Here is a 25369-nt window from a genome sequence, read left to right as displayed (position 1 = left end):
GTAATGTAATTAATCTCGCATTGTATTTTCATGCTATAAATTGAACTCGTTACGAACTTAAATGTTATTTTTCCAGCTTCTATTATCTAAGTTTTATTCTTGAAAGTACAATGGAATCTCGATTAATCGAATTTCTTATTATCCGGATTCAATTATTTCAAGATTTTAGTCATTGAGGATCTCTATATATCTGAAGTCTTGGTTATTTAGAATCTGGATTATTTAATTACTATTTACTTATTAATTAATCTTTTATTAAACATCAAATTTGTATCCTTTCGAACTTATTATTTTTATTTATTTTTTTTGTTAAATTTATCTTTTTAGTTATTTATCATTTTTCGAAATTAATAATCGTTAAATAATTGTTATAATATATTAAATTTATTAAAAATGAAAAATGTATGTATTTAAAATGTATTAAAAAAATTGAAGAAAATTTGTATAAAAAATATATTTATAATTTTTATCTCCTGAGTTTTAATTTATTTAGATTATATATGTTTTGTTATAACATTGTGAAAAAACAAAAGTGATGTAAAAATCTTTGAAAAGTTTTCACTTCCAGATAAAAATATAATGCATTTAATGCAAATTATATCGTTTTTCTCTTGTTTCCATACTTTTCATTTCTTTGCTTCCAACATAACCTCAATAGTTTACCTACACTTTATGCAAAACTTTAGAGTAGTTTAAATTATAAAGTTCAAGAAGTTTATTCTAAGAAGAGATACAAAATTGTGAGTCATAATATTATCTTTTATATCTGCTTTAAAGAATAAAAGTTAGAAGAGAGAAGTAACTTATATACTCATTGGCTAATCTATATTAATAAATTAATATCTAAATCTGTTTACAAAATTTTTTAATTGGATGTACATTCGACTTTTAGAATAAAAAAAATAAAGCCAAAGTTAGAGATATTAGAGATATAAAAAAAATATTTTATAATATAGATAATATTGAAAGAATTATTATTGTGAAATCTGTTTTATTACTAATACACAGATACGTTTATCTTTATATCGAAATTAAAGTTAAGAGATAAATGTTTGACATTTACGAGCTATTAAAATTTAAAGTATTAGTTTTCACAATATACTCTAATTTTAATTAACAAATGGAGATAATGGATATTGTAAATTCACGAGTAATGTTGGTTTGGAGATTATTTACGATTCTGCCATTTCGTTAGATAATGGAAAACTCAACGCTGTTATTGTTATTATGTTTATTTCAAAATGGAGATGGAAGATACGAAACAAAACAATGGAAATAAAATAGATCAAGAAAGATAATAAATTCCAACATTCATCTTCATTCTTCTCATCTATACGATTCGCGTATAATCCGAACTATGGATGCAATATTATGTATCCATGATGATATTCTATTTATTAGCCTGTTCAATCGTATATTCGATGTCATTCGACAGAAACTATTACTAATCATGTTGGAATCCTATGTAAATTCGATTGAAAATTAATCTCGATTACAATCTACGGTTAATTACAAATCGATCGAAAGTATTTCGATTAATTTCTTTATTATAATAAATTAAATTAAAAAGATACTAAGCTAATAACAGAAAAAACATACTATTTATAAATACACTTACTATTATTTTTCAAAATATTTAGAACTAAGAAATATTTAGAACTAGAATTTACGTTAAAATTAACACTGAAAAATGATTAATTTTTATAAAACAAAAATTAATCTTTTGCACTTGTTGAGGTTATTTTTGGCATGACATTTTTCTTTAGAATTCATACGATATTTTTGACGTCATATTTCACATAGATTAAAGTCAGAAAAAATAAATTCAGAATTGATTAGGAATACATTATATAAATAAAATAAATTAGGAGAACAATCACAAATAATATAAAACTTTAAATATAATTGTAATTATATATAATTCAAAATAAAATTCTCTATTGGTACTGTAAACGCGCCTTGTATAAAATGTGTTGCAAAAGCGCCTTATGTCCGACTCTGAGGCCCTCTAGTGAGTTTTCTTTCTTCTTTTTTAGTGCGTGCATTTGTACTTTGTGTATATTACATTTGTTTTATTATTAAAGTTATAACTAACATCACACTTGCCATTTCATTTATAAATTATCCGTGAATCGTTTATTACCTCTATTACATCTCGTGCCAAGCATTACATTAATTTCCAACCAGAGACAGCGTATTAATATGCTTCACATTAAACGTTGCTGGTATCGGGCGAGTTCACGTCTTGCAGCCAACGACATCTAACAAATAGTAATAATAATCTACCATCCAGAGGTAATTAATAATGTTATAATTGGCTGTGCTCTTATTAACAGTAAACAAGTGAACCGTATTATCCATGCTACTCGTTAAAGCTTTGGAACGAGGTTCTCGCGCTTAATTATTCGATTAACCTTTCCTAATTAATCTTAAAATAATCGAAGTAATTCAGAAGAGATCGATAAAACAGTTCTCGTAAAGATGAATAATTAAAACGAGGATACTGGCTATTGAATCTGGCTTGTCGAATCACGTTTTAAGAATATTTTTTTGTCGTTCATAATTCTTTGATGAAGAGTGCAAACAATCTTTCCAGTTAATAGAATCTCGATTGAATCTCTCAACACCGGTGAGTGCATCTCGGTGTTCGAATCTGTTAGCTCGAACAAGACGTAATATAGTTAAGAAAGTTACGATTCGACCATTGACGGAAATTCGTAGCGATCAAATCGAAGATACTTGCGAACTAGAAAAAAATAATAGATAGGTTAGGTTAGAAAAATAAATTATGAATAATATGGAATTTTTAAATATCGTTGCTTAATGAAATTGATTGAATATAATTTGTAAGAATAAAAATAATAATTTGATATATTGTAGAATTTTATATGAATCTGTCAGGAAATTAAATACATTTAATAGGATTCCACCATTAATTATAATTTTTTAAGTTTTCCAATTGATGGAAATTCACAGTGAGATGAAAAGGAAATTTTTCCAATATTTTCTTTGAAAAATGCATAATTTTTTAAATATTATAAATTTAAAAATAATTTTGCAAGTAATCATAATTTTATAAGAGAAGATAAATGTAAAAATACAGGATTTAAATTATAAGGTAACTCAATAAAATTTTAATTAATCCATTATATAGATATTACACCTCTTTCTAGAATTTATTATTTTCTCACACTTAAGATATATTTGTAGGTATAATATAAAAAATTTACACATGAATTTCAAGAAAGCTTTTTTCCACAATATAATGCACAAGGTTTTTTTCATTCAAAATTCAAATTCATCTATAAATTGCAGATCTTTATTTTTATTCTTAATATGCATAAATTTTCTGATGCATAAATTACTCACCAATATCATAATTGCAACTTGATTGTCTCTAACCAATTTCTAGAACTTGAATTTCAAAATACAAATATAATTTTTATCTCATCCATAAGAAATATTTTTCTCTCATTCTCCATGAATCGATCAGACGATATTAATTATCAAATTCACAATTCTCGAATTACAAATTGAATTCGTATCAATTATCAATGGTCACACGAAGTTTATCGAAAATACAATTTCTGTCTATGCTTAATCAAACCAGCATCGGACAAAGCACGGTTAATCGAATTGATAGGGGATGAAGCAATAGGGGATGGATCGAATTCGGTTGCGAAACACGGGGATCTGCCCGTGGCAGAAGTCGTAGTTGACGTTGAAGGACTGGCACTGATCGAAATACCTTGTTCCCTTGGAATACCTGCACCCCGGCGGAAGTCGATGCCCAAACGCTTCCGGCGCGTAGCTAATGAAACAGAGGCCGAATGTCGAGCGTTGACTCGCCGAGCGGAATGGTAAATCGATTGTAAAAGCGACGGCGATCAAGCCTGGGTTGTCGTTGTTGACCCAACGTTACTATAGAAGCGGTGCGGACGCTTTAAGATAAAAATTTTCAAATATTCGTTGGAATTTTTATTGAACAATATTGAAAACAGTGAGATTAAAAAAATATATTTTAGGATTATTAGGATTGATTTACAAACTAGGGAAAATTTTATTGTTTTATATTAGAAAAAAGAAGAGGTTAGAATTTTAAATTTTTGAACCAAGATTATTTCTGAGTTTTCTATTCAAATAATTCTTTCACTAAATGCTTCATTAGTGGCATATATATTTCATTAATGGCATATTGATAGCTAGTTTCATCATCATGAAAAAGTTAAAATATGAAATAATTAAGATTCATTCATAAATTCTATTTTTTTCCACTTTCTCAATAGTTAAAATTTTTTTAAACTATTTTCAACTTTGAAAATGAAGCTTCAGCATAATCTGAAATAACTTGACAAATTTATTTATTTCTAATTTTCTATTCCCACCATTATTCTGTTTCTATTTCTTCTCATCAGAATTTTTCTGGCAATCTTATTTTTATGATTCAATATTTAAAGGTTTATTTCTACCATTCATTTCTAAATTTCTAAAAATTTTTTAATCAATTTTATTTTGAACTTCAATTTTTAAATCCAAAACGTATTGAGTTTTTTTTAACAAAATTTATCACAGATCAAATATTTGATTGCATCGTATATTTATTGGTATATTCTCGTAAATCTTATTGTGAGTTCGTTTAATTCGATAGGATTCGGTGGATACGTTTCAACGATATAGAGATTGCTAGAGGCATTGTGATTGGTTTCTTCGTCATTTGACCTTTGCCTAGAGAATTTTGCAACGCGACCAATGAAACGCGTGCACTTTTGGCATTTCGAGGCGATGAGATTGGTAGCAGCGATTCTTGGAGAATTTTAGTGAAAAAATTTATGTTTTTTGGTTATGTTAAACTTTCTATGAGAGTATCGTGTGCTTTGTGCTGGTGAATTGACCAAAAACTTTGAATTAAAATTTTGAAAAGAAAATTTTGGTGAAAAATTTGTTTTTCATGTTGAACGTATAATATTTTGCTCCTTTGACATTTTGCATTTACAGAAATGGGCCAATATTTTTTAAACTTTGAGTGATTGATAACTTACCAATAACACTTGTGAATTGATTAAATTATAAAAAAGAAAATTTCAGTGAAATATTCGTTTTTGAAGATTTTAATAAAAATATTGTATTTTTATTGAAGAAAGATATAGAAATTGGTTGGTATGAAAAATTAAGATTTTGGATAATAAATTTGCAAATGGCATTGGTGAATTGATTAAAAGACTTTAAATAAGAAAAAAGAAAATTTGAAGAAGAAAAAGAAAGAGATTATGTATTTTGATGTTTTGATACAGAAATGGATTATGTCAGATTTGAAAGATTGATAATAGATTTGCCAATAACACTGGTGGATTGATTAATGATTTTATAAAGTGGTAAAAAAGAAAAGTGACAAATTATTTTTTGGTGAAAGTTCATTGATAAGGTATCATTTATTTTCTTGACATTTTATACAGTCCTTAAAATTTTGAAAAATTCAATCTTCAAGTAAAAAAAGAAATTTTGATGAAAAATTTATATTAATATTTTGAAAAATATTACAAATAATTTTCATGAAATTTTTAAAGATTCTTTCATGTACACGTATACCTACTTTTATCAATTATTTCAAAAATATATATATATATACATATTATTTTTAACGTTTTATCTGCCAAAGAACACAGGATTTATTAAAGATGGGAGGGAATTTTGATGAAAGATTCGTACTCATAGTTTCTCACAAAGCTTTATACGAGCTCGTATTGACATTATTTCAAAGACAAGTGGCTTTCAGCCTGTTTCGGTTGCTTATTGGATAACGTGGATCTCCTCCAAGCAGACGTAAATTTAGATGGAGCGTGAGTGCTTCCCACTCTTAAACTTTTCTCCCGGATTTCTCGTGAATTATTTCTCTTTTTTCATCCTTTTGTCGCGAACAATTATATTTACAAATTATATTTTTATATACGTACAAGATATTATCGAGTTCGTTCCATATCGAATATTTGCAATTGAATATATATATAATTAAAATTTTAACATCATGATTCTTTACATTTACATATTTCTATAATAAAATTAAAGAGAAAAAATAGTAAAAATTTGAAAATTTTCATGTAAATTTATTTTTAAATGGATCGTTTTAAATTATTTATTGGTTAATTTTGTTTGAAATTCTTAGGTATGAAATAAAGTGAATTTTATTTTCTTTCTCATATTGTTCTTAAAAGAACAAAAAGGAAAAATTTTTTAAATTTTCATTCGTTCTGTACACTTTGAAAATAAGAATTGGATAAAATAAAAAAATATTACTTTTTATATGATCTTTTTTTTTTTAAAAAAATTTGCATTAATACGATGCTTTATATTCATTTATAATAAATAACAGAAGAATTATCTTTCGACGAGGAATCGGTGATAATAAAAAATATAATAAATCTACGTACGTATTAATAATTTTTATGCGCGAATAAAATTTCGTTTTTTTCTTTTTTTCTTATCAATAATAATGCTTCAACACCTCTTCCATATTGCTCTCGTCAATTTACTCGATTATTTAACGTTAAAATACTCGGTTCATGCGTTTTATGGAAGAAGCATTCGTACTTGCTAATTCGTGCGAAATCAATATTAAACGAGAGATACGATGAAATATTTTTGATTGAAATTCGAAAACGAGGAGGAATCCGATTATTTTATAAATTATTCTCGAAATTGCACGATTAGCATAAATTTCATAAATGCGTATATATATATATTGCGTTACGCTTGTAATTGAATTAAAAGATAAAAAAAAAAAAAAAGATATTTTAACGAGATTTATTTTTGACGATGCAAATCTGTTATTCGATCAATTTTTAAAACAATTCCAATTAATTTTTATTTCATATAAGCATAATTGACGAGTTCAAAAATGGACACATATAAATTCCTTACCTAAATTCTTGGATAAAAATATATATAAATTAACGACAGATCAAAATTTAATAAAATTAAATGTTAAGAAAAATATTCGAAACGTACGTACACTTTAAAAATTTTGTTTAAAAAAAAGAAATATATCGCGTATAACATTCGAAATAGCTTTCGTTTGCATATAAAATTGTCCGTTCGAACGTGGAGGCAAATGGCGTGACGAGAGTACGAGGATCAAAAGGAGAAAAGGAAAGGGAGAAGAGATGATGAAACGGAATCGAAACTTTGATCGAGCAAACGGTAAATACAAACAGTTTGGAAAAACAGTCGTTCAAAACGTTTGGAACAGGGTTATCGGCGTGAAACGAGCACAAATCATTTTCCAATACGAGATATTATGCGTATGTTTATACACGTAATCGACACGTCGCCGCCATACTGTGCGAATTTCCAATCTTCTTCCGTTAATTGTCACGTGACCGAAACTCTTTCCCTCTCTCTCTCTCTCTCTCTCTCTCTCTCTCTCTCGCTCTCTCTCTCTCTCTCTCTCTCTCTCGTGGAAAAGTACATATATATACAGGTTCTGTTCCAATCTGTAGATTTAATTATCATTTGTTCATTTTATTCAAAAAAAAAAAAAAAAAAAAAAAAAATCCAAATCGTTTCTGTTTCAGAGAAATAAATTGATTGATTCTTTTAAAAAAACGGAACGGAATTTTTTGCATAAAAGTTTTTTGCGAGTTTTGTTTTTGAAAATCGAAGATTGTGAAAAATTATTTATCGAAAGAAAAAAGAATTCTTTGACGATTTTTATTTTGTGCTTTTATTTTATCGAACACGAGGCATTGGGGGGATCGATTAACGCTTTGAAGCAAGGTAATACGTGGTGATTTGAAATTTGAACCCTTCAAGTATTAACGTATTTGATGTTTATTACAGATTCGAATTTTCAGTTGAATCCTCGGAGTATTGAAATTCGAGGAGGCTGTTCAACATTGTTTTAAATTGTTTAATCATTCGATAGATTATTAAATTTTGATTCTGAAAAATTTTTTACCATCCTCAAAAATCAAAAATCGCTATTTCAATGAACGAGAAAAATTTTTTTTCTTTTTGTATCCTCCATTTTCCAAGAAAAAAAATTAAATGGCGAATCGATCCTGTTCCATGATTTATCTCCTCGTTATCATCGATAACGAGCACACCAAGTTATATCCGACAATTACTTTCCCTCCAAACTTACAAACGAATTTTCTCGGCCCATCCTCCCTTTCTCTCTTCTTAGTTGGATCCTTGGAAGGAAAAATATAGGTAGGCGATAGCCACGATGTTTTGTTCCACCTGGGAGAAAAACCTGCTATCGATCAAGTTAATTGTCGTGGCATATCTTTTCACGGGCGAAGGGAGGAGCAATCGCGATTAAGAGGGCACGAATTGCTCGTTCGTTGTTAAGTTGGTTGGCGACCCCGATAAAACTTCCAAGTCGAAAATTGCGGAAATGTTTGGTTAAATGATTCATTTTCCTGTAATTTGCCTGTGTCGTGCAGGAAAATTCTCCTTTTTTTTTTTTTCGGTTGATTTATGATAGGAATAATTTGTGCGAACATTTCTGCACATTTCTCTTATTAAAAATTAAAATTAGTGGTTTAATTATGATACGTTTCAAGAGACACGTGTTTATTTTTCATTTTAAATTTTTAAAAATTTTGTTCGTTTGAATTGGTTTTTAATCGAATAGAGATGTGATTGTGATGATTTTGAGAAAGAAAGTAAATATAGATTATTTTAACTTGTATACAGACACGGGAACGTGGATATGAGAACGGAATATATTTTTGTTGTCGTCTTTAGGAAACGTGGAAAAGGACAGAGAGTGAGAGAAGAATGGTTAGAAACAGTACAGGCAGCGCCATCTCCCTGGATTTTTATTCGCTTCGGTTATTATGAATTTCATCCGACTTTTAATCCGATTCACGTTCATTTCCGCCGTTTTATTCACGAAATTCTGAAAGAAATCTATCCAATAATCATCTATGAATATTATTTTTAAAGAATCTTTCGCTTTAAAGACAATCATAGATCTTACAACTATTATTGTAATTTAACAGAATTCTTTTCTCGCTTATAAAAAAATATATATTTTAGAAAAATTTAATTCCCATATTTTTTACTCGTTTTGACGTTTCACCATTAACGTAACATCAACTTTTTCATACCCAAGAATCGCGTGAAAAGAGCGAATCCATTAAGAAAAAGAAATATGAACTTCGTACGCATTTTCGCCGCGTAACCTTATTCCGTGTCATAGTGTATTTCCTGCCAAGCAAATTATCTTGCGACCCACATCGGTTTCGGTGGATATTTAACGGCCGGATGGGCTATAAGCGTTTATAGCCTCTCCTCCACTCTTCATCGAGCAAAAAAATTTATAAAAACTCGTTCATTTATTACACCGTCAGTGCCTGAAACGAATTTTCATCTCTTTCCTTTCTTTCCTTTCTCTTTTTGTTACGTTCGAAGCTACGAAGGGTTTTATTCTTCTGACAAGGATTGGATGGGTCTAATTAAATGCGTTTTACTTATCGCTTCAATTTTATTGGCTCAGGTATGATATTTCTTTGAAGTATTTTTTTTTTTTTATTATATTTTGAATAATTTAGAAAAGTAAAGAATATTTTTTCGTTCTTCGTATTCTTGTCGATCTTACAAAATTAGGTTAGGTTAGGTTGGATTATTTATTATTGAATCGTGCTTATCATTATGGGATTAAAAATATTTTTTTTTTTTAAATTTATATCAGAAATAGACAGAGTCACAAAAATAAAGAATCCATCAAATATATGGATTCATTAGTCGATTGAATTACATTATTTCAAATGAATGCAATTTATCGTTGAGAATTATTTCGATCAATTTCAATATAATAAATATTATTGAAAATTATATGGATTGGTCGTATCGATAAAATTTATGCAATCTGTCTGGTTAAATACGATTTATTCGCATTAAGTTTCATCGATTCCGATAAACTCGATAAACTCAATTTATTCTCTTTCCGATAATGAAGTAAGAATGATTTATCAAAGGAACGACAAAGCGATTCATTTTTCCTTCGATAAAATTCAGCTCACCTGTTGCAGCCACGCGAGTGAAAATAATATCCAATTTTAAATTTTCTAATTTTACTCGAATTATATTTTTTGAAATATGCGTTTAAATATTGTTGTAAGGCAAATTACCATATATATATATATATATATTATAAAATGGTACACGAGTGTTGTAAGACTAGGACGCAGATCGCACAACACTGGGAATGTAGCTTGATTCATGGACTTCGTTAGGCGAACAAAGCCATTGCACTTGTTGTTTGTCGAGCCATTTCCTTTTGAGAGATTCGCTCGAGTGTTACCTCTGCTCCTTACGAGCTCTAACCGTGCCCCAGAAATACTTTTTTGTTGTCTTTGGCCCGTAACGGAGTTCATTAATTAGAGGATAGAACGAGAAATTGTTTAAAAAAATATTTTGTTTCGAATGGATAGAGAATGTATGGATAGAGGTAAGATATGATTTTTCACATTAAATAAAGTGAAAAATTCAAAAATTAGTTTGCAATCTTTTTAAATAATCGTAATTGAGAACAAAATTATGAGTTAATTAAATGATAGAAAATTTTATCTTATATTATTTATTGTCTATAGCAATACTGAGAATAAAATTAAGAATTTGTTAGAATCTAAATGAATAGAATGAAGATTTTAATCTACTAGTTGTACTATATTATCTATTGTCCACAATTAATTACAAACAATACTGACAAATTAAAATTAAAGATTGCAAAATTAACAGAGTGAAAGCTTTAGGTTAGTGCTATTTGGAAGTTACTTAGAAAATGTTGAGAACAAAGGTAGAGCTTACGAAATTAGTTGATGTAGAGTTTGAACTTTACTGCAATTATCCGTAGGCATTGCTGAAATCAAAGTTAGGAAACTTCAGATTTCAAGTTCTACTGGGCCTATTAGCCTTGTCCGAAGTCAGATATGGGTAAAATTTTAACAGTTAAAGTTAAGAATAAAGTTATCTCGGTAAGTAATTTTATTATTCAAAACATCGAATAATCATAGTTAACTATCGCGTCAAAATTTCACAAAGGTTATATATTTAATACTCGAAATATATTATTATATAAATATTATTTTAAATAAAAGTGTTAGAAAAAATATTTTTATTCGAAATTTTGATTAATTAATTTTTCAGCCTATAGTGCTTGACTCGAAGTTAACCGATGTTGACCGACACTTAACGAGATTAGCCGAAACTATCCGATCTCAGCCGAAATTACTCGAACATTTCTCGCTATTTTCTGACAGGGAAACCGATTAAAGCTAATGAAATAATATATTTCAAATCTTTTATTTTTCAAATTGAAAACGAATTAATATTATTAATATTGTATTTTTTTAAGTTTAAATCAATATTCGATATATTCCTACGTGTTTTTATTATTAAGTAATGATTAGAAACTATTTTTCTCCGTGATTATATGGAATTCTATGGACGATATTCGATTAAATTTTATCAGTTGATTTTTCAAAGCGTCTCACGAAGGACAGGAGGAAAATTTATGAATGAGACGCGATGGAATCGTTCGTTGGGATCCGTTAAGCCTGCAATTTAATTTTGAACTCTAAAGTTCGGATTGACTCCGTCTAAGGGTTTTAAAAACCGTTACGAATCGACAGATTCGTTTAAAGAATCTATATTCTTGGCTTGGAATCGTTAAGGATGGAGATTCAAGCGTATTCCATAAACGTGAAAGACTTCGTTTCAAAAGATCTTAAGATTATTTGAAAAGAAATAATTTCGCATTAGTTTGAATACTTCCGAATTAAATGAAAATATTTAACTTCTTGTTGATGTTATTTTATTTGGATTATTAAATTATTTTTAATATCAGAAATAATATTAAAATTCAGCGAGGTAAATATAAATCTTATAAATATTTCTACTTTTGAAATTATAAATGATATAAATTATTGAAGAATAAATAACGAATTCTACAATTAAATATATGATATCTATAAATGATTAATTACCAAATTTCATTAATTACTATTGTACATTAAATATAAAATATTTAATAAATTATACAATTCATAAATTAAATAAATTAATACTATACTATCATATATTCATTATATTTCAATTAATGATAAAACCACAGAAATTCCATCGATTATTCCCGAAAACCGGAAGCAATCAAAAAATTTAAATCCTTCCCAAAAACAATAACTATCGATGAAGTATTATTTCCTCCACAACACAATCTTCGAAAAATCGCTCGTTATCTTTTTTTATTTAAAAAAAATTTTTATCCCGAAACAATCGCCCGACAAATCACCGCGCGTAGATAAATCCATAAAAAAAAAAATTGAAAAAAATTATAAAAGAATTCTAAAATTTCAGAAGTTCATTCTCGAGATTTTTAATGCTGGAAATATTTTCACGATATCGAGCCATTTCGCGATCACGTCCGGAAACGGGTGAACACAGTTTCCGGAAAATCTCGGGGAAATTCGCTTTTCAGCTGTAACAAATTTAGTTTTCATCCCCTTCCTTGGTTACTTCGCGAAAATCGCCCATATGCGAGTGCTCAGGATGCGTCGTTGTAGGATGGAAATTTTAATAATTTTGTAAACTTTAATGCGTTTAGCTGGTGCTCTTCCTTGAATTTGATGTTGTCTTCGAAGCTGGTGAAATTCGATTTTTTGGGTAAAGGCTTGAAACGCGAATTACGTTTGTCATTGAAAATGGAAATTTAAAAAATTTTGTTTTGAGTAAGTATTTTTTGATGATATTCTGTCACAATTGAAATTGAAAAGAAAAATATATAAACTGTGTAATTTTATTTTATTTTTTAATTGCGACATATTTAGATATATATTACTGTAAAATTGAATTAAATTATGATGGCAGTTGAATTTTTCTGAAAAATTAACAATTTCGTTGTTAATAATTTTTTTCATTCAAATATAATTATCATGTAACTAATAAATTAATGTAATTTATTAAAATGAATTTATTTATTAATTTTAATAATTTATTAAAATTTATCCTATTTCTGAATTTTTTTATTTATCCTATTTTAATTATAAAAAGAAATAAAAAAAATAATATAATCGTTAAAAATTGTAATTTTAAAATAACTCGCTTAAAATTAATTTTTAAGCACAATATCGAAGAAATAATCGAGAGTCGATATATTTTTCCGAAAGTTCGATCTCGCGAGACACGCAGGATTTTTCCAGATTGATGCCTCCGTGTAAAGGAACGAGACAGAGAAACACATAAAGAGTACTGAAGTAAGGCGAGCGAAACAGTGCCATCTCTTCTCTTCGAGTCGAATCGAGTCGAGTCGAATCGAATCATGGCACCCGAGGGAAATAAGTTTTGACCGATCATACATCGGCTGTCTGATCGCAAACTGGTCCCAACTATTGCAAACCCTAACAGACAATTGACACTCTCGGTCAAATTGTTCGTTCGGAATTTCTATTTATCGGCAATTTTATTTCCTTTTAGAAATACACGCGATTGGATCGGATACATATATCGATATCCTTCTAAATGGAGAAATATATACGATATCAAATTATATGTAAGAGGTTAAAATAGATTGTGTTTTATAATAAATTAATTTTTATTCGATTGAAAACAGTTTTAAAAAATTGAGACATATTTTGATTTGTAAAAAAATATTTATTAATTTCGTACGAAAATTAATTTAGGAGGAATAAAATAGATTAGGAATATTTAAAAAAATCAAAATTTTATATTTATAAAAAATACAAGAAAAAATATTTTCAAGAATTAAATTAAAATTCGATATCGGAGATAAAATTCTTGAACTGAAAATATCAGAATTTATGATCTTAAATGGTTGCTCTTTTCTTCATACAGTTTTGCGAGTAACCGTGCTTACGAATTTAAATTCACATTTTTTTTCGTCGTATCTCAATATAAACAAATTCAAAAATTTTATATTATCTTTTTCGACAAAATTTTATTCTTGAATTATGTAAAAATACAAGTAAAATTTAAAATCTCACTATAAAAGTTTTCTAACCTAATCGTTAGGAAACTTCGGTATTTGGTCGGACTATTTACTTTTATTTAAGAAAAAAACAGAGAGCAATAACAATAAGGAGAAGATTTAAGCGAAGATTGCGCACAATAAAGTTTCACAAGGAAGGGAAGGAAATGCATTTTCATAAAAATTTATACGATGACAGGGAACGCATAAACGTCAAGTGCAACGTGTACGATAAAACGGTTGGATCTCTAGATGAGCCTGGTTTCCTTTGTTTCCAGAATACAGCCGGTAAGTTCATTTTCTTTCTCGAAAAGAGGGCGTTCGGGATGCGAAATTAAGTCGCAGAATTTTTTCTTCGTTTTCTCAATCGTTCATCTTGTGAATTTTATTCTAACGAGGATAATACGCGAATCAGTGTCGGAACAAATGGTCGAAACAATTGGAAATATTAAGAGGCTTTTTGAATTATCTTCGAAATGGTTTTTAAACGAGAATTGAATATAAATGGAAATCGTGAATATAAATTTAAAAGAGGTGGAAGAGTATTCACTTTTATATCATTTCACTTTCGAATGTATATCAAGGAATATCGATAAAATTTATTTCAATTCTAAATCGAAATTCACGTTTTGCAAACTCTGTTTTTGATATTATAATTTTTTATCCAAGTTAAAACTATCAAAATATTATTTTTTAAATATCGTATAAAGTAAAATAAAAAAATCAAATGAATTTATCAAATTCTTCTTCAAAAAACGTGTATAAAAATCCACCATTCATAATTTATAATTAATTTAATAAAATACTAAGTATTTCAGAATTTTCTATTTATTTTTCTTTATCTCTCAATTGTTAAACACCATAAATCGAATAACATTTTTTTAAGTAATATCACACACAAAAGTGATTTTCCATCAAAGAGGTTAAGGGCGTCTTTAATCAAAAACATACAAAAGAAGACAGAAAAATCTAAATATATCTGCTACGTATCAAAGCACAATGAAATTCCATGGAATATCGTATAAATATGAACGAGAGGAGAGGGCAACGCTTGTCTCTAGCCCGGAAGTTATTTGCTCGTTGGATCAACGTCGATACAAGGGAAACAAGAATCTCGACAGCCACTCGAGCGATCAAACGTCCTTTCGACGTGCCCACCAGCTACAAGGAGAGCAACTTTACCGGTTGGCTTCGTGCTAGTGACATGTGACGTCTAAATTCCTTCAGTAAATTACCGAAGCCATCTTTCTCTCTTACCACCTCCTATCTATCTATCTCTGTCTTTCTTTTTCTTTAGTCTGGTTATATAGGATATCCTGTTACATGTAAGAAGTTTCGAGAATGGTTTAAGATGGTTTATACAAAAAAAAAATCGGTATAAGCTTATAGAGACTCATGAAAGTATTTGAACAAGTTTTTTTATGGAAAAAATTTTTATAGAAAAATTTAGATAATTGAAAAATTCTGATTTTAATGAAACATTAAAATTTATATATATATAAAGCATAAAAAATGCATAAGCATATTTTTTCTTTTATTATCTCTATTTGTTTATCTTTCTTTTTCTTTAGAAAAGATCTAATAGTAGGATAATTTTTAAATTTAAACAATGAAAAAAAAGTTCAAAGTTTTACTATATTTTCATTTTTATAAGCTTACAAACAATTCTTAATTTTCTTTAAAACACTTTTATAAATTACATCACTTTTCAAATATACACGCAATACATTCACACATTTAAATTTTTGAACATTTTTATTTTTATGCTTTTTTTTTGTGTCACATATGAAATATATTTATGTAATGCATTTACAATCATTTTTTATTCTTATTTAAATCATCTCTGAAACGATCACCATATCACTTTGTATATCTACGATCTCTTTCCATCATATATCTTTTTTTTTCTTTCTCCGCGCGAACAAAAGCTTGGTAGGAATCTTCGCCATGGGAACGAACCACTACTTGGCGGAAGTCGATCACGTTGACTTTACGGGACCCGTGGTAACTGAAACGCAATTAATCTGTTAGAAAAGTAATTCTCAGGAGTGTGAGGTGGTGCATCCAGTCGAGAAAACGTTTCTTTCTTACTTGCTCGATCCACACAGAATTCGTAAGTTTGTTGCCTCTTGTATTTTATTTTATCTTGCATGCAGGATTATCGACGGAGATTCCAGACTTTTAGAGTCTGACGTCACACTCTGATTTAGGAATAGTAGAGGGGAAAAGTCAGGCTAAGTGGGGATTGTCGATTAGATCTGTGTCTCCATAGTTAGTTTCTCCTCTCTCCACCTCCAAATCTGTATGACGTCAGAATATTGGCTCTGAAAATTTAAAACCAATTCTTATTCTTTCTTTACTACTCTCAGCAAAATAGAATTGAATCTATGTTTTCCCAACTAACTTTTTCTAGAATTCATGTCCAAAATATTTCTGATAATGATTTTTTATTTTTTTATATTTGTTTAAAGAGAGAGTTTTATATTATAATATGAATGATAACATATATTAAGAATGTATTGGAATTATTCCAGGGTGTAATTAAAATACAAAATTAAAAAGTATATAATTATAGTGCAGCAGAAATCTCTATAGTTCTATTATCTGAACATTAGAAATTTTTTATATATTATATAAATATCTATATCTATAAATTTTTATTCAATTGTGATAAAAATTTAAAAAATGTTAAATTTGTAATCTCATCACATTCATGAAAATTTATATGCGATAATAAAAAAAACCTATTAAAAAATTCATTAATATAGAAAACCAAAATTATATATCGTGATTAATTTTATTCTATTGTATTTCAATTCTTTTTTTTTTCGATTTTTTTTTTTTTTTTTTGAATAATCTAATAATTTAACGAGTATTTCCAGGAATTAAAAATCTTAGAAACATATGATATTCGTACATGTAGAGATATGGAGAAAATCCTAGTTCTATATATATTTGTACAGCTAAAGAGCTCTCAACATGATGAGAGTCATTACAAAAGATGAGGCGACTATGTCTAATTTTAGAATAGACCTCGCCAGTTTCAGTTGAGTCCCTGTGACCATAAAACAAGCATGTACAAGTGACCTCAAATTAACATTTTATCTCGCAATCGTCGATTTGTTTCATTCTAATGATACGTGTTCATAAGATTTAATAGAAAAATTAAAAAAAAAAAAAAAAAAAATTTCTACATAAATTTTATTTTATTATTCTGATCAATTCCACTTTTGTAAATTTCTATAATCGACTTTTTACAATCGACTTTACAATTTCATTTCTATTTAGCGTTATTTTCACCGAACGCGAGACAATTATCGACGCAACGAAATAATAACCGATTCATGTTACACATAATCGCAAGAGGTCGCTTCAATAGCCCAGATACGACGCGCGATGAAGTTGTTGCATAGATGTGAATGCGGTCAGTATTCGAGCAACCGATTGCGAAGACACGTGGTGTCAACGCGGTGGAGGTCGACAATATTGATTCGTAACCGCAGGACGGTGATACACTGGTCACGAATGGCCACTAACAAAGAGGAAACGAATGATAGAGGGAAACTGAAGCTACACACACCGCTTGATAACTAAGTTAAACGCTCCTAGTTACCTCGTCACACCTTCCAACTTCTGCAATCGATGTAAATGTCGTCCATGCAGTTCGAGTCTAATTCTCATCCTCGGCATCTTTATTCTCCTCAATGGACATTCAAGTTCTTTTTATCGATAAAAGTACTAGAAAAGCGGCGTTATAAATTTTTATGAGTGTTTTTTTTTTTCAGATTTTTCTAACTCTGCTCTATCTTTCAGTCATTCCTTGAAAGGTTAGATTGAGGTTAGAAATTCTAATCTGAAAATTGGAAAATTTATTTATAAATTTAATTAAAATGAAATTAAATTTGATATAAATATTAAAGTATTTATTCTTATATTTATTTAATAGACAAAAACTTTTTAAACAAATTTTTTCTATTAAAAAAAAATATGATTGTCAAAATTATAATATACATGCCTTTTACAATTTTAAATAAAAATATTGAATAAGTCCAGGTTATGTATCTTGATCTGTCTATTAGAAAAGATGACACTTCATTTTTCAAAATTATTCTAATTTTGTTCACCTCGTATCTTTTTACAGACATGTCGGATCGAAATCATTCTTTGTTTGCATTCATTTGAACAACATGAGATTCACGAATAAATGGATAGCCTCGTAAATTTTACAATTGGTGTTAAAGTGAAATATCGGTTTGACGAATGATAAACGTGTTACTCCCACGCGTGTTATCACTGGTTTCATAAAACTTTAATAATCATTTTAATTACATTTGTTCTTACGTTTATCCTCTTACGTGTATATATTGAAATAATCTTATATTTGACCTTTCGACAATATTTCTCATGCTCCTTTACTCTACAAGCACGAGAAATTGAAATTTAATTAATTCGATTTTAATAGGTGATTGAAATTTAATCATGTTACATGATTGATTTGTATTTCGAAATTTAATCGAGCTATTTGGAAAACGTAAGTATGAAAATGTATATAATTAATCTACACTTTTATTTTAATTTGAAAAATCGGGAAAATTTTTAACTTAACTGAAGATTCCTTCGGAAATTAATGTTCGAAAAGTTTGAATTATTCAATTATTTGGAAAAAGAATTTCGAATAAATGATTGTCTGTAAAATTTATAAAGCGGATTTATTAAGGATTTAATCCATCGTGTAATTTACAAATTCGACCGAGACGAGATTTAATAATTCCTTTTCCTGTACAACTTAACGCTTCATCAACATTTATCCACAATAATTATATATTTATTTATATTTATTATTATTTATTATATATTTTTTATTATAATTTAATTATACATTTTTAATATAGATATAAAATCATTGATATAAAAAAAAAAAATAATTTCGATTTCAATTCACAAATATCTCGTCAAAGAATTATAAAAAAAATTCGACAAAAATCAACAAATAACAAAAATAGAATTGAAGAAACCGATTTATTCATTTTTTTTTTTTAAATGAAAATTTTGTATAAATGCACGCATACGAAATAACCTAACCTAGTCGATCGAAGACTCTTAATTTCAATACATAGTGGATGATATGTACATACAATTTTATCGATTCAAAAGACTATTGACTGGTAAACTAAGCTTGAATTCTCTTGAAAATTGAAATCTCCAGATCATAATGTACACTGTGTATACTATGTGTATACTATTTGTTCGAAAGACAGTCGCGTGCAATTAATTTTAATATAATCATCCGGGGTTACGTGAATTCGCTTGAGACATGGACTAAAAAAGATATATCGCACGTGAAATTGTATTAAGAATATTTACCTGGTGGTTTTGAAGTAAGTAAAATGTAAATTTAATCGAGATATCATTAGAAAATTATGAAAATAAATAATTGTAGGAAATAATATTAATAAATAATTCGGAATTTTAATTCAGTATTAAAAATAAAATTGCAAGCGCAAATAGTTATATTAAAAACATAGAAAAAGAAAAAAGAAACAACTAGTAAGTAGATAATATGTTAATTAAAACATAATTTATATACAAATATTTAACATTACAAAAAAAATCTGGATGGAATTTAAAAAAAAAAAAAGAAAGAATTTAACTAAAAGATTTTCAGGAAATATTTTCATATACATTTTATAGAATGATTGTTTTTACCACAGTTATATCGCCGTCAACAATCGAAATAAAATAAAAAATAAAAACGGAACAATCAATCGTCGATCACGTTGCAAACTCGCTTTAAAACATTTTAAATTGCTAGTAACTTTTTTGATTGTAAAATAAATAAACTAAAAAAATAAATAAATAAATAATTAATTCTTATCTTCGAAAGTTCCTTCTCTTTCAACGCTCATTTTAATTTTAATATCTTTCAAAGAACTATTCGATTATCGTCAAGCGTACATAACCTGTATTATTCAAACGTCACGTTTGTCACGTTAGTCTCTGCTCACAAAACATTTTCAATGTTGCACACACGTATATGTATCCTATCTCGATATCGGCACAGAAAGGTATAAAGTCTAGCATGTGTGATCGATCAAAGAGGCAAAAAAACATTTTTTTGCCTCGCTTACGATATTTTCGTGCGGTGTACACATATTTTCGAGATGTGAAAGCTTCGATCATTCAAATGGTGCATTTCTATGGAATGTCACTGTATTGGAATATTTCGATATCGATCATTTTTCGCCGACAAGGAAGGATAAGGATAAAAATTGACGAATAATAATAGTAAGAGATAGTATGATAAAATAAATATAGTAAATATGTAAATAATATAATAATAATATAAATATAAATGATAGTAGTGATAGTATAGAGAATGGTATAATTATTGGAAAGAATTTATTTTTCGTATAAAAAATAATTGAAATTTAGAGACAAGATATTAAATTCATAACATAATTGTAATATAATTGATGAAAAAAAAATAAAAAGAAATCATATTCGAAGGGATTTTTTAAAACGTAATAAAAAATTTACAGATTATCTCAGCAGCTCATTTAAAATAAATATCTGCCAGTTACGTTGACAAAGTATTCCATTTCCTTCATTTTTATATGAAATTCCTCATGGCTATTTATCCACTTTTAAATTGATTAAGTTGATTCGTCACATTTTTTCAAATGTCTTCTTCTCTCTTTCGTTTCATTCAAATTTTCTTCAAGACAATTTGAGCCTGCAATAAATTGTAAAATATAAATATAAAAAAGAAATTTGGTTTTGGAAAATATTAAATTCCAAAAATCTTTGTAAAATAATTATTTCGAAAATAATAAGATATTAATATTGGCTTCTTCATAAAGTTTAATAATTTCAGAAAGAAATTATTAAGTTCTCTCGAAAATCTTTGCGAAACAATTTATTTCTTAAATAATAAAAATCCACATTAACATCTCCAGAAATACCAAAGTTCAAATACCAAAGTTCAAATTTTGTGCAAAAGAATTATTGAAACTTCCATTATCAACATTGATCTCCATAAATTATTCATCATCATCAACCCTGTAATACCTCCTCTATCGTTTCTCGATGCATTTCATTTAAGGATTAGGTATGTACATACGTGTAAATATTTTGCAATAACACAGAAAATGTATTATCTTAATTACAACGAGGCGTTGTGTAACACTTTCGACATAACACATTCACTCACCATCTAATTATTTGCTCACGAGCCAATGCCATCGCACGGATCACATCCAGCCAGCCAATGCCATCGCACGCATCCATCCAACCAGCCAATGCTCTGCATTTTTCCACCCTTCTTCGTGCAATGATCGCGCAGATGCCACAATCAAGATAACGCGCTGTTATTTTTCTAGTTGTTTCGTGGGGAAATGGCGACACGAGCCAGTGTTGTAACACGTGTGACGGAAAAAAGTGGAAAAAAAATGTGCAAAATTGAAAAATTGAAAAAAGGATTCTAAATTGAATTGATTATAATTTTTGTTATATTTTATTACATTAAATATTGTGATTGAAAATGGATTTTAAGGAGAATCGTTTGGAAATTTACCAAATTTTAATTGTGATTGCCGTGATATTAAAGGATTTCCAACTTTTGTAAGAATTAAACGTTGTGGAATGTTTTATGAATTATTATTATAGGATTTAAGGCTTCTAAGGATTTTTAATTTTTAATAAAACAATTGATTGTTGTTGAAAGTGAATAAATTTTTCGGTAATATTTTATTTTAATTTTTAAAAGTTGGCAACATTCATACTTAACAATTTTTATCTCTTCATACAGGATCGAATTCAATACTGTATTATCTCAAATATTAGATCACAAAATCAAAACCAACAAAAAAAAAAGATGGTGAATACTATCGTTACACGTATTGCAATATCGAAAAACCCTTGACATTTGAATACTGGGTCAGAGTTTCGAGATAGGAATAAGAATAATCTTTTGAATAAAATTGGTCCATCGAATCCTCGTTCCCCTTTATCACGTTATTTAACTCTGTTAACTTCAATTAATAAATACAGAGAAAAATTTCCTCATTTCGTTTCTTTATTGAAATCGAATAAGAGTGAGAGATTGACTTCTTAAATATACATAATTCCAGTATAATTTATTCAGGTAAAGTTTTTAATTGAAGAAAATTTTTTTTATAAAAATAATCGTTTACCATACAAATGGAAAATTTATTAAATTGAATTTAACGAATACAATTTAATAAAACTGTAAAAATTCCAGGCAGAATTGTATTTTTTTAATCAGACTATCAACAATTGATTTGAATAATAATTTATTAATTATTTAGAATATTATATAATGAAATTATCAAGAAAAGAGTTATTTATTTATCTTTAAGTACGAAGTTTAAAATTTTGCATATTCTATTAATTTTTCTATTAATTTTTCTCGATACCTGATTTAAAAATACAATTAATTTTAGTTTCAATAAACACAGTGAATTTAATTCTCCGTTTTATCCTAGAAATGAATATTACGTTCTTCCAGAAATTACGTCTCTCATTTGTTTTGTATAGGTTAATGGAATAAGTATGAGCGAGAAATCCGAATAAATAACAAGGACGGAGATAATAAGCGATTGAAAATTACCTTTTCGTTTACGCGACGATATCTGGAGAACTAGAAATCGTATTGGGATAAATGAAAATGCGTTTTGAAGAGCAAGATTTCCTGCTTATAACAATCTCTCGCTCATTGATGGGAAATAACTATCCTCGGAGTTATAGTTGTTTAAACTTTTTCTAATTTTAATAGAGTTTAGTTGACTTCTAAAGAGAAAGCGAATGATCAAAAATTACTTTTCTTTTTACAGGGTGATATCTTAAGAACTGGAAATAATATCGAGATAAATGAAAATACATTTTGAAGGATAAGATTCTGCGCTTCTAATGATCTCTCATTCGTTGATCGAAAATTATTATCTTCGGAATTAGAGCAATTTAAACTTCTTCAAATTTTAATGAAATTCGACGTTGCTTTCGCATTATTCGATTAAGGCATGTACGTTGTGCTTTTTTTCTCGGAATAGATATTAAATTCGCTTCTTATCGAATAGGCTAATGCCACGTAAAAATGAGTTCGCGGTATGAAACGACACGACAGAGTAAATTATCCGTTTCTTATTGAAACGTAATAGAGATTCTAAGAATAGAAGAGAACGTGGCAAAAGAGAGCGCGACCAAAGTTCGTGGTGAAATTACAAATCGGTCAATGCGGTGCAAGGTTGCCGAGTTTTATTTATCTATATCGATAATGTCTATGCTATAGATTCTATTCATAGAATTCGAAGACACACGATATATAATTAACTCGTACGAGACAGGTTATGAATAAGCATACGTGAAAGAAAATAATCACATATTAAAAAATTAAACGTGCGAGTTCCTATATGTCGACTCGTGTCGCTTTTCGTTCTGTTACGCTTTTTGCTGTAGATTATAAATGAAGTATATATCTGTGTGTCAAATATTCAATGACAGTTAGCAATTGTCGAATCATTTAAGATGGTTAATTTTGATTAAATTATATACATATATATTTATATATAGAAAGTAAAATATTTTAATTCTATAAGAAATAACTCAAATATAAAATATTATTATTATTATTATTATTGTTGTTATTGTTGTTGGCGAATTGTCATTCTGGAATGATCTCCACTTGAATACTTGATTTTATTAATTAAAATTGTAACATATAAAATTTTTCTATTGGAATATAATTCTTTTAATGCTGTAATATTTTTAAAAGTGTTTACTGTTCTCTCTAGCTTTCTGCCATGTAGTCTGTGTTTATATTTAATTTTATCATATTTTGCATATTTTACGTATGCAATTTTGTGTTATTATCCATTTATTTTAGAATTTATTTTAACAAAATATTTCTCTTTGATATTGCTTACAACTTTCATTTTTTTATAAAATTCTTTTTTAATATATCAAATATTTAAAAAAGTTAAAATTACTTTAATTTACTTTTATATAATGTATGAAATTTTTATTTATTTCTTTCTCTCTCTTCTTTTTTTTTGAGAATTTTTAATTTTTTTTTCCATCGAGAGACATATTTCTCTTTATTATGAAATGTTTCAGTACATACGGACGAAAATTTTAAAAAATATTAACGATTAAAAATTTTTATCAATAAATATACATATCTTTCATTATATATTACAACATAACATAAACTTTAACTCGTCTAATTTAAATAAATTTTTTTTTAAAAAACATTTTTGAGGTTATGTCAAACGTCTTATTAGCAAAAATAAAACACTATCTATTTATAATCAATTGTATATTTCCACATATAAATTTAATAAATAATAAATTTTAGTTTATTAATTTTATTAAATATCTTTATTATAATCTACTTATTACAATTTAATTAAAATTACGAGATGACTATATTATCCACAGAGAGCCATATTACCATCAGAGGTCTACATTTTTTAGCACATCTGTCTACATCTATCCAAACTCGAACTATTACTATTTCCAATATTTATCTACTCTACTATGATTTGATATGAATACCAGTATGATTTTTGTGATTCTTTCGCGCGTGTAAAATTTTGACGAGCTCAATTTGACGCCTGGCTGCGTTTCAACCGGCGAATCGTGCGAACGATTGAAACGAGTAAATTCAGTTTAATTTAATCATCAAAAACCACGCAGATATTTTTCGTTTCTTTGTGCGTTGACCGTTTTTAATTGGTTAACTGGATATTCTGTCATGTGTATTCGGTGATTTCAACCGGATAACAGTTCATTTATCTCTATTTGCACGAAATCAAGGCATAAATATTTTTGAATAAATATTTATGGATAAATATTTTTACGAATATTTGAAAATTGTTTTTTTCATGTTTTTAAATTTTTTGCGAATTCTCGTTTTATTGGTTAAATATTTGGATTAGATATTTTGTTTTAAAGATTAATGAGTTTTGGCGAAAAGTTAGGTTAGAATTTCATAATTTCGAAAAATTGTTTGCTAGTGGAATTTTTTTCAATTTAGCTTAATTTTAAAAATTAAATTTACCAGTTTTATTAATATATACATATTATTATTCATAGTTTGATAAATATTTTAATTAAAAAAAGAGACGATAATAAGAAATATTTGTTTATAGGTGACAGCACATCGATGAATTGTCGAAGCGAATCCAATAAAATAGATTGAAATTCTTGGAGGATTTCAAAATAATGAGATATTAATTGACAATAAAATAGATATTTCATTAATATCTACTATTATTAATCTCTGAAAAAGTATATAATATAGCATATATTAATATGATTCTCATTTATTAATAGATATAGATATTCCAATTTAATTTTAATTTT

The 25369-nt window shown here is 27.7% G+C and overlaps 1 protein-coding gene and 1 long non-coding RNA gene across 14 annotated transcripts in view; both read left to right on the top strand.

Moving 5' to 3' along the window:
• LOC413159 (potassium channel subfamily T member 2) overlaps window positions 1–25369 on the top strand; it is a 140251-nt gene that overhangs the window by 65903 nt on the left and 48979 nt on the right. The window lies entirely within an intron of this gene.
• LOC100578585 lies at window positions 20908–23744 on the top strand. Of its 3 annotated transcripts, none has more exons than XR_412038.3 (3): window positions 20908–21709; window positions 21795–22130; window positions 22544–23744. It is a non-coding gene; the product is annotated as an uncharacterized LOC100578585 (long non-coding RNA). The 3 variants fall into 3 exon arrangements; XR_120605.4 differs by having other exon boundaries at window positions 20909–21725; XR_003304885.1 differs by having other exon boundaries at window positions 20910–21607.

Source organism: Apis mellifera, linkage group LG6, assembly GCF_003254395.2.
Source record: "Apis mellifera strain DH4 linkage group LG6, Amel_HAv3.1, whole genome shotgun sequence".
NCBI classification, from domain to species: Eukaryota; Metazoa; Arthropoda; class Insecta; order Hymenoptera; family Apidae; genus Apis; species Apis mellifera.
The sequence above is the reverse complement of the archived record's forward strand: the minus strand, read 5'-3'. Positions and strand labels throughout refer to the sequence as shown.